Below are 11731 nucleotides of genomic sequence, written 5' to 3' on the forward strand. Positions count from 1 at the left end.
AATAGTTAAATGCACATTCCTATATATTTATTCAAAAGTAGCACAATTCAATGAAGTTTGCAATTTAAATATATTTCCTAGGACTGTGATGGCAAACCTATGGCATGCGTGCCAGAGGTGGCACACAGTGCCCTCTCTGTGGGTACACAATCCGTCACCCCAGCTCAGCTCTGCCGTGAATGCACTTGCGCCTCCCACTGGCCAACTGGTCTTTAGGTCTCTGTTGCGCACGCACAGGGAGCAGGATGCATGCGGGGGGGCCACACACACATGTGGGGGGCACATGTGGGGGTCCCACACATGCATGCAGGGGCACCACATGTGCATGTGTGGGGGCAGAATGCATGCATGGGGGTGCACACGCATTGTATTTTGTAGATTGGAGATTGACGATGTCATATCCCTCCCCGTCTGTTGAGAGGTGAGGGTGTTCAATTTTGGCACAAATGGCCTCTTTGACCCCCCTTTCAAACCAGCGGTCCTCTCTGTCCAAAATGTGGACTTTGCTGTCTTCAAAAGAGTGGGCTTTGTCTTTTAAGTGCATTTGGACTGCTGAATCTAGTTCTGATGGGTTTGTTTTCCTATGTTGTACCATGATGATTGTGTAGCATCCCTGCAGTTCTAAGTGTTGCTTGGCCAGACGGGTGACTGAGGTTTTCCAGATTATGGAAGTCTTAGGCTGCTTTGGAGGGCTGGGTAGATGGTTGAAGATTCCTAGGCGGCAGCAGCTTGGGGGCAGGCGGGGTAGCTGAAGCTTTGCAATGTAAGTTGGAAGTAAAACCTGGTCTGGATTTCAAGTGGCAAAAGAAAAAGACCCTGATAGTGCTACTTGAAAGGAGGAAGTTTATTTTCCAGAATGTCAAAATCTCTGGAAGATAGACTACAACATAGGGAAGGTTCTTGTAACAATTTTGATAGCATTCTAAATCGGTCTCTTAATTGTTTTTCCTTGTTTATTTTTAGCTTTCTTATTGACCTGGAAAAAGAGTTGATTAAATCAAGTGATGATGGAATTGCTTCCTTTAAACTATAAGTGTTATCATTAAGTTTACATAGTGTAAATTAAGTTTAATGTGGCTTTTTTACAATTTAAAATGAGTGTTTAATTAATTTTTATGTTTGACTATGTGTAAAGGATTTTGGAGGCTGTAAATTAATAACTTTGTGGAGACCTGGGTCAGTTAAGATATGATTCCCTATACAATATTTCTAACATAGTTATAAAATTTATAAATTCTTCCCACATGTACTGCAGCATCCCTCCAACACACACAGAGACTGTGCCTGGCCTCCCAGGGCTTTCTCCACCACACTGAGGCCCCATATTCCTTACATGGGACTCTGTCCATTTAATGACTCAAAATTCTCACTTAACGACTGCAACCAGGAGTGCCAAGACTGTGGTTATTGAGCCAATGGTCATTTATTTATTTTATTATTCATATTTCTATGCCGCCCATTCTCCAAGGACTCTGGGCGGCTTACACCAAAAACAATATACTAAATAGCATATTGCCCCCAACAATCTGGGTCCTCATTTTACCCACCTCCGAAGAATGGAAGGCTGAGTCAACCTTGAGCCGGTGAGATTTGATCCACTGATCTGCTGAACTAGCAGTCAGCTGAAGTAGATGCAGTACTGCACTCTAACGACTGCGCCACCTCAGTTCTTTCACATTGCATTGAACTACTGTTTCACTCAATGATCAAGATTCAGTCACAGTTTTGTTTGTAAGGTGAGGACTGCTTAAAATAAAATAATTTTCAAGGAATTTATCTTCAAGTATACAAATCACAAAAAAAGCTTGAGAAGTCAGAATTGTATAGTCACTCGGAACTATTTCAAAATCTTTCAGTTTCCATTTCAGCTTCTATTTCAGAATCTTTCAATTCATTGAAATCTCTCCACTTTCAAAGTATCCTTTAAAAAAAATGACCATTCTAGGAAAGCAAAGTAAAGGCAAATAGAAGTAAAGATGAAAATGAGACAGAAGTAGGAAACTTTGGTGGAATAACAACCTCAGTAGCTTACAAAAAAGAAAGCAGGCATACAAAATAAGTTCACTGTTTTTCACAGGCATATTTGACAGTGATATATTTCAATGTTACTATTTACTTCTCACTTCTCAATTTTTTTAAAAAAATTTGATTTATATGCCGCCCTTCTCCGGAGACTCAGGGCGGCTTGCAATGCGCTAAGCAATAGCCTTCATACTTTTGTATATTTTATACAAAATCAGCTTATTGCCCCCACAATCTGGGTCCTCATTTTACCTACCTTAGAAAGGATGGAAGGCTGAGTCAACCTTGAGCCTGGTGAGATTTGAACTTGCAGTAATTGCAGGCAGCTGATGTTAATGTTATGTCCTTATAAGGACATCCGCCCTGATTGGCTGCCAGCCATCGGGCGGGAGATTTGAATCCCTGTCAAGGGGCGGTGCGTCTGCCGGGAGCGAATATAAGGAGAGCTCCGGCAGCGCGCCAGCAGTCTTGACTCGTTACTTTGTAATGAATAAAAGTTGCTTAATGTATCGAGCTGGTCCAGTCTTCTGTTCCCTGCGCCGGATCTAACACTGGCGACGAAGGACTAGAGAGAAGAACCTTCACAAGACTCTTGGCACGATCGCCCACCGAACAAAATCACCACACCACAGCGATCTTCCAGAATGGCTACCCCGCAAGCCCCGATGACCGCGCTGAACCCATTCGACCCATCCCGGGAGAAGTGGAGGTCATACATGGTCCGATTCCGGCAGTTCCTGCGAGGCAATGGATACCAGAACCTCGATGAGGAGAGAAAAAGAGCCCTTTTCCTGGCTCATTGCGGATCGGACGTTCTGGAGATGGCGATTGACCTCGTGGCACCCAGGGACATCGAGGAGATGTCCTGGAACGACCTGCAAGAAGTCCTACAGGAGCACTATGCACCTACAGGCACCCCCATCGCAAACAGGTTCACCTTCCAGCAAAGAAACCAGCGGGAAGGTGAATCCATCAAGGAATTCGTGGCAGCGCTTCGCCAAATCGCTGCCAACTGCGAGTTCGACAATGTGGACAATGCCATCCGGGACCGCATTGTGTTTGGAATGCGAGATGTGGGGCTGCAGAAGAAGTTCCTCAGCCGGAAGAAGATTCCGCTCAAAGATGTCCTCGACGAGGCAACGGCGGCTGAAACGTCTGAGCAAGCAGCCGCCGCGATGGTAAAAGCAAGGGGGATCCATAAGATCCACAAGTCGGGCCCGACCTCATCAGACGAGGCAACTACTCAATCCGAGTCTGATGAGGAAATGGCCGTCCACAAGGTGTCCCGCCCCCCCAGGCGGGAAAACCCACAGCATGGCGACCGGGGAGAGCGATGCGGCAGCTGCAGAGGCGACCACCCCAGGGCAAACTGCAGATGGAGGGACGCGACCTGCCGCCGATGCCTGAAGAGGGGCCACATCGCAGAGGCCTGCAGAGCCACAGATCCAGCCCCGGAACCACCCAGGCCACGATTCAGGGAAAATCGCAAAGATAACCAGAGGACATCCAAACGGTCCTCAAACCAGTCCCGGCGCGGGGAGGAGGAATATCCCCGCAACAGAACGGTGCACCAGACCACCACCATTGCTCACACAAGCGACGAGGGAACCACCAAGTTCCACGTGACGCTGCTAGCAGAGGGGTCTCCGTGCAAGATGGAGGTAGACTCCGGATCTGCCTACTCCATCATGGACTGGCAGCACCTACAGCAGCTGAACCCGGCATACAAAAGGACCCAGCTGAAAACCCCGAAGGCGAGACTTGTGGACTTCAACGGGAACCCCATTGAAATCCTAGGCAGAGCCACAATCCGGGTGAAGTACAACGACTTCAACGGAAAGCTACCCATCACCATTGTGCAGCATAGCCGACCGAACCTGTTGGGTGTGGAGTGGTTCAAGCCGCTGGGACTTTCACTTCAGGGCATCCACGAGATCCGCAGGGACGAACTCGACTCCATCATCGAAGAGTTCAAAGAAGTCTTCGATGGTAAGCTGGGGAAATTTGTGGGGAGGAAAATCTCCTTTAATCTGGACAAGGGAATCACCCCAATCAGGCTCAAGCCCCGCCGAGTTCCAAAGTAGATGAGCAGCTGGATAAGCTGATCGCCCAGGGCGTCCTGGAACCGATCGATCATGCCTCATGGGAGACCCCCATTGTGACCCCACTGAAGCATGATGGGTCTGTGCGCATCTGTGCTGACTACCGTTGTACCATCAACAAGGCGTTGGCACAGAGCGCATACCCAGTCCCAGTGGTGCAACATCTGCTGCATTCCCTGGGATCTGGATCAATTTTCGCGAAACTGGACCTGGCCCAGGCTTACCAGCAACTGCCAGTGGATGACAAAACGGCGGAGGCTCAAACAATTGTCACGCACAGAGAGGCATTTAAATGCAACCGCCTCCAATTTGGAGTCAGCGCTGCCCCTGGCATCTTCCAATCCATGATGGAACGCCTTCTCCAAGGCGTTCCAGGGGTGGTGCCTTACTTCGATGATGTGCTCATCTCCGGTGACTCAAGAACCCAACTCCTTGAAAGGCTCAGGCTTGTCCTGCAGCGGTTCAAGGCCAAGGGTTTGAGGGTCAGGCGGACAAGTGCATCATAGGGGTACAGGAAGTCGAGTTCCTGGGCTTCCTCATTGATAGCACAGGCATCCACCCCACCAAATCAAAAGTGGAAGCAATCCATGAAGCTCCAAGCCCAAAAAACAAAACGGAGCTTCAGGCTTTCCTTGGGTTGCTCAACTTTTACGCCATTTTCTTAAAACAGAAAGCCACAGTTGCTGAGCCACTCCACCGCCTGCTGGGAAAATCGGCTTCCTGGAAGTGGGGCCAGGAAGAGGAAGCGGCATTCCGGGCCATCAGAAGGACTATTGACGTCCAAAAGCGTCCTCATTCAGTACAGCGAGACGCTCCCCATCAGACTGACCTGCGACGCGTCGCCTTATGGGGTGGGGGCAGTCCTCAGCCACGAACTGCCCAATGGCTCGGAAGCCCCAATCGCGTACTTCTCAAAGACTATGTCTGGCGCAGAACGGAACTATAGCCAGCTGGACAAAGAAGCCCTGGCCATCGTGGCTGGAGTGAAGCGCTTCCACGAATACCTCTACGGAAGAAGCTTCACCATAGTCACAGACCACAAGCCTCTCCTGGGACTCCTCGCAGGCGACCAACCAACCCCGACCTTCATGTCCCCAAGAATGACGAGATGGGCAATCTTCCTAGCGGGCTACTCCTATAGGCTCGTGCACCAGCCAGGCACAGCCATAGGAAACGCCGACGCCCTAAGCAGATGCCCGTCGAAGAAGCCGGTCGAAGACCCAGCCCCCACACTCCACCTACTGCACATTGATGACGACGCCAGCTGCCCGGTGTCATCCGCAGATGTGGTCATCCACACCCAAAAGGACCCCACACTCCGCACAGTGAAATCCTGGATCCTCAGAGGGTGGCCGTCGGGGAAGCCAGAGGAAAGATTCAGCCCGTTCGCCAGGAAACAGGAGGAGCTGTCCACCATGAAGGGCTGTCTGCTATGGGGAGACAGGGTGCTGATTCCAAGCACTCTGCAACGGCGAACGTTGGAGACCTTGCACAAGGGGCACCCGGGCATCGTCCGCATGAAGGCACTGGCACGGAGTTATGTCTGGTGGCCCTCCATGGACAAAGACATTGAACAATGGGTCTCCAGATGTGACCCGTGCCAAGAAGTTCGCCCAGTGCCGCCGCAATCCGAGGTCGCGAAGTGGGAGACCCCCGGCAACCCCTGGTCGAGGGTCCACATTGACTTCGCGGGTCCGATGCAGGGGCGACACCTCCTCATCGTGGTAGATGCCTTCTCCAAATGGCTCGAGGTGGTGCCCATGGCATCTACCACAACGGACGCGACGATCCGAGCCCTGCCCCGTCTCTTCGCCACTCATGGTCTACCGGATGTGCTGGTCTCAGACAACGGCCCCCAGCTCACATCCTTGGCCATGGAATCCTTCCTGGCGGGACTGGGCATCCGCCACGCCCTGTCCGCCCCTTACAGGCCGGCCGGAAACGGACAAGCGGAACGCATGGTCCGACTGACCAAAGAGGCCCTCACCAAGATGGGCCCGGGGGACTGGCAAGAGCGCATAGACAATTTCCTCCTCACCCAGCACATCACGCCACACGCCACCACCCACAAGAGCCCGGCCGAACTGTTGATGGGCAGAAGGTTGAGGTCACCCTTGGACCGGCTGCACCCCCAATACAGCCCGGAAGTGACCGCAACCGCCAGCCGCCCGCTTCGCGCCTTCAGCAACGGAGATTCAATTTTCGCGCTGAATTTCAGCGGCTCTCCTAAGTGGCTGAAGGGGAAGATTGCCAGCACAACCGGCCCCAAATCATACATCGTCGAGTTGGAAGATGGACAGTTCGCGAGACGTCACATCGACCAACTCCGAAAAAGGTGGGGGGGAGCGCATGAAAACCAGCCTGACGAGGTAGGCCTACCACACCCAGACCCGGTAGGCCTACAACAACCCGGCGAGGTAGGCCTACGACACCCCGACGAGGTAGGCCTACCACACCCCTGCGAGGCAGAGCAGCACCACCCCGTCAAGGTCGGCCCAGCCCACTACCAGATGCTGTCACGCCGGCAGCCCAGCGAGGTAGACCGGGGCCAACCGCACGGAGGATGGCAACAACAACCCAGCCAGGTGGGCACCGGGCACAGCAAGGCCAGGGACCACCAACCAAGCCCGCAGGTAGACCGGGACCTGCCCAGAGGAGGAGCAACGCACCCCACCAGTGACAGCAGCCCATGCCAGCCCAGCCAGGGAGACTGCAGTTCAAGGCGAGTAGACCGGGACCCAGCCAAGACGGGCAACCCGCGACCCACGGGCGAGGGTGGCACACTACCCACCGACGTGGGGGACCCCCGCCCATCACAAGAGACAGCCAAGAAACGACACCCCGACCAGGATGGCCCCAGGCACCAACCAACGGTAGACCAGGGACTAGGGGGAAGGGGAAGTCGACAACAACCCGGCCAGGGAGACCTGCACCACCCCGGCAGGGGAGACCTCCGCCGCCCCGCGGGGGTAGCACCGCAACAACACCCCGACCAGGTCGACCACCGCCAGCCAGACAAGGTAGACCGACGCCAGCCCAACCGAGGGGACCAACGCCACTCCTGCGAGGTCGGACGGCACAACAACAACAACGAGAGCCAGCACCACCCGAACCGAGCGGAACCGCCACCCGAGCGGCAGCAAGCCGGACCGAGACCGAACTACAGCGCCCGGGAGACCAGGGAAGAGCAAGGAATGGACTTACCGAGACTCAGACGCTCTTCCCGGGTTGGAACCAAGCAGCCGAGGCGAGGCGAGAGATCCACAGGACAGGAGGAAGACCACCAGGACCAGCGATCCAAGGTCTGCGGTCCGGCCGGAGGCGCTGGGGGTGGCCCCGCTCACTCGACAGCCGAACCGAGCCCGGTTCCGGAGAGGGAACCAGGAGACGAAAGACCCCCGTCCTTCCAGGCCGGAGACGGAGGAGAAGTGAGACTGCGCAGGTCAGCTAGGGTGCCGAGGCGTCCGGCGTACCTGCGCGACTACGTAACGTTTGTGAATGAGATTGACATTTCGGACTAAGGGGGGAGGAGTGTTATGTCCTTATAAGGACATCCGCCCTGATTGGCTGCCAGCCATCGGGCGGGAGATTTGAATCCCTGTCAAGGGGCAGTGCGTCTGCCGGGAGCGAATATAAGGAGAGCTCCGGCAGCGCGCCAGCAGTCTTGACTCGTTACTTTGTAATGAATAAAAGTTGCTTAATGTATCGAGCTGGTCCAGTCTTCTGTTCCCTGCGCCGGATCTAACAGTTAATAACTGTTAATAACAGTGTTTTAGTCTGCTGCACCACCAGGCTCTATTACTGAAAACTTTCATGAAAAAGCAAGACTTCTCGGATTTGGAGTTGCTCAAAAGAAAAACTAAATGCTTCTCTCTCTCCCTGAAATCAGTGGAAGTTTAAAACACTGCATCTAACCTTGTTAATGTACTTTCTCATTGTACTTGCTTTGCAGAGCAAGGAATAGACTATCATTTTGTAGGTAGATGTAGGTAGAGATAAGGATCCAAGAGAGGAGTATGGGAGGCAAGTTAAAAAGTGAATAAGAATTGAGGTATCAAAATGGGCAAGAGATGATAGATAGAAAGGAAATATTTTTTTCACTCTTTCTTTTTTTTAGCATAAGGATGGCCTGATTAAAAACCAGAATAGAGATAGGAATAAGAATACACACTCTTATATAAAGTAATAGCTAGATGGAAAGATTAGAAATTGAAAGATGATATTATTATGTATGTTCAAATAATATGGTGATTGGCACTAGAATGGTCCATTGAAACATTGAATAATTAAATAATAAAGGACTATATTTTAATATAAACATGTGTGTCAACACTAGAATCAGCAATGATGGGCTGATTAGAAGCCAGAATAGAGGTAGAAATAAGAAATAAGGGAATATTAGCACGCATATTTTTTATACAATAAAAGCAATAACTAGAGGGAAAGATTAGAGGTTGAAAGATGGCATTGCTATGTAAGCTCAAATAATATTGTGATTGGCATTAAAATTGAACATTGAAATATTGAATAACTACTTTAAAACAAATGTGTATATTAATACTAGCATTTCATAAATTTGATTAATGTAACAAGTATTATTAATATCATTATTGCCTCTTGTCCCAAAATGAATGATACCCAGATGCCGCACTGTTCATGTATTGATGTTGATGTATATTTTAAAAATAAAAACCCAAAAACTTTTTAAAAAAAGACTGGCATGTGTCTTGTGGTTGCTTCATTCATGGGCTGCAGAGCAAGCAGACACAGCAGAAGGAAGATGAAGTCAAAGCAAGTTTGTGCTATAGCTAAGTGCAAATCAGAAAAAGTCCTGAGATAACACAAAGTGAGAGAGATCCTGTTACAGATTTCTATCTGCTTGCTGAGATGACCGTGAAAAATATTTGGCCTACAGAGATTTTAGTAAGAGACAAAGCTTCCCTAATAAAGAATTTTAGTCTCTTTTATAGGAAACAAATGTGGGCATATTTTCTTGCTTGTGTGTGGATTTTAAAGAAGATAACCAGAGATTAAATCCTAACATGACGATTGAACAAAGAAGAGGTAAGAAAACCCATGTGCTAATAATCTGTGCCTTGTTCTTCTGCTTGTTCTCTCATTCCATATAATCTGCATATGCTGTGGTGATTAATGTTTGAGGATGATATGAGGACATGGCATCCAATAGAAAATATATTGCATCATCTTGGATCAACTTTCAACGGATAGGTGAACACATTGCAGCCTTTTTAGAGCCACCCAATTTGTAATCTTGCTGATTGTGGAATCAAAAAATGAGGCCACTGTTCTACCAATCCTCTCTTTTGTCGTCCATAGATTTCTCTGTGTGAAGCCAATTAAGAGATGTTTTTCTCATTACAGAGCTGTTTGTGGCTCCTCCCCCCCAAGGCCATTTAATTAAATGTCAGAGAAGTATTTGGATACAGATATAGAGAACAGAGATAAATATAATATCTTTGTACCCATTAGAGTACATAACACAAAATAATATGCTCAACATCATTGATTAGTATCTTAGCCCTTCATTTTAGAGAGAACAGAGGCCTGAATCCATAAGTATGTTATACCATATCTACTAATCCTGTTCTAATGTTGTATATGTTCCAAGGAGACACGTGCAATGGAAAATAAGCAGGTGTCTATGATATATTTTTTCAAATGTCATGTAGTGATTCTTTATGATTAGTAATTAATAGACATTTGTAAACATGAATTTAACATATGAGTAAAAGGAGTTTATGAATGGAAAGCAAAATCTTATGGTGTTGTATTTCCCATGACAAAGAGACAACACACATGCATAAACATTCATGATCTGGAAATAGCGTAGAATGTACAACCTTTTGGAAAATTCAGAGGAACCGTAGTCTTCTTCAGAAATCTATGCATAACCATATTAAAACTTTTCTCAGCATTGAAATAAATAATAACAGCTGGATTCTGTTTATTTTGGATTATAATGAGTGCTTAATTAGGAGTCCTCTTGTGGCATTTTGATGGCACCATATGAATCCAGCCTGAGTTGGGTGCACAATTTTGAAAAAGCAACCTGTAAACCATGGACTCAAATCACAGTTAAAATCTTAGCATCCAGGGAAGAGGACTATAACTGAAATGTGGTACTTTGAAATCATTACTTTCTGATGGAACACAATACTTCAGTTAGTGCAGCCCAAGATTATTCTTTTCTAGATCTCCATCATACTGCTTTCTCATTCATATTTGTCTGTTCTGAATATGTTAACCTAAATTTGTATAGAAATAGAACTGTTTAGCTAATCATGTTCTTCAAAGCTACATCCTAATCGATGGACATCCAAAATACCAACCCTAGCATTTACAGAATGTGCATCACCATGATTTTCAACACCTAATGATATGAATAGGTGTTGAAAATCATGATGATGCACATAAATGCTAGGGTTGGTATTTTGGATGTCCATCGATTAGGATGTAGCTTTGAAGAACATGATTAGCTAAACAGTTATATTTCTATACAAATTTAGGTTAATAGGTTAATTTAGGTACCATTCCTTTGTTATTTTCAGATCTTATCTTAAAGATAAGTTGATCTGCACTATTATATTTGAAATGCTGTCTCTGGGCGGTGCGACTTGCCAGAGCGCATAAAAGGAGAGCTCTGGCGGCGGAGCCACCAGTCTTTTCCTGTACTTAATAAAGTGCTGAATGGACCAACGCTGGTCGCGTCTTCTTTCCCTGCGCCTGATCTAACAAACATTGTCCATGGGGTCGTGATGGGTCGGACACGACTTCGCAACTAACAACAACAACAACCACCTACTTGCTCACTCGGTTTGAGCCTGCAGCTTAGTGGGGAAAAGCTTTGGCAGTTCAGTAGGTGGAGGTGATTCACACAGGCCTGGCAAAGCCTACGCATGCGTGTCCCAGCCCCTGATTGCTCTGAGAGGAAAAGTCTTGTAAAACACGGCCTGGGAAAATACAGACTAAAAAAAACTGTAAATCTAACAATTTCTTACTTAAACTTGGGTCCTGGTTCTGTATCCTCACTGCTGGGCTTCCCCCAGCAGCCATCCACTCTGTCTCCCCACAGAGCGGCTCTCCCTGCAACCACCCAGCAGCAAAGCCCACAGGAAAGAGAGGGAGAGAGAGACTCTGCCAGTCCCGTGATCCTTAGTGGGAACATATCCGATTGGCTGGTAGTTGCTCCCTCCTCCCCCCAGCTGGGATATCCTTTTCAGACCAGACCCTAGGAAATGCACTTTAACAAAGACAACAATAGGTAAATGAAACACAGCTGTTTCATCACAAATATATAAGAACAATTAGCGGGCTTTCAAAAATTAAGTTGATAGCTCATTTTCTAATTGCCCCCATTAAAAATCAGATTGTCCCCCTGTGGGGGTGGGCCCCACGTTGGGAACCACTGTTCTAAACAGTCTTTTGGAGAAGCTGGGTGGATGAGTGAGGAATAAGCTTCTGAATGCATAAAGAATACCCCAAAATGCAGTTGCAACTTGCCCTGATATAACAGTAAACTAGGATAAAACAGGTCCTGTTCCTTTTTGGCCAGCCAAAACATTTTAGCTCTCCCCTCCCTGAGTTTC

General features: G+C 48.2%; 1 long non-coding RNA gene across 1 annotated transcript in view; it reads right to left on the reverse strand.

Annotated features, from left to right (window-relative positions):
- LOC148116515 (uncharacterized) overlaps positions 1 to 11220 on the reverse strand; it is a 117778-nt gene extending 106558 nt beyond the window's left edge. The window contains exon 1 of the long non-coding RNA XR_015731598.1: positions 11144 to 11220. This is a non-coding gene — a long non-coding RNA (uncharacterized LOC148116515). The remainder of the gene's footprint in view (positions 1 to 11143) is intronic.
- Between the last annotated feature and the right edge of the window lie 511 nt (positions 11221 to 11731).

The sequence above is a fragment of the Pantherophis guttatus genome, chromosome 1, assembly GCF_059756535.1.
Source record: "Pantherophis guttatus breed Tessera chromosome 1, ASM5975653v1, whole genome shotgun sequence".
Taxonomy (NCBI): Eukaryota; Metazoa; Chordata; class Lepidosauria; order Squamata; family Colubridae; genus Pantherophis; species Pantherophis guttatus.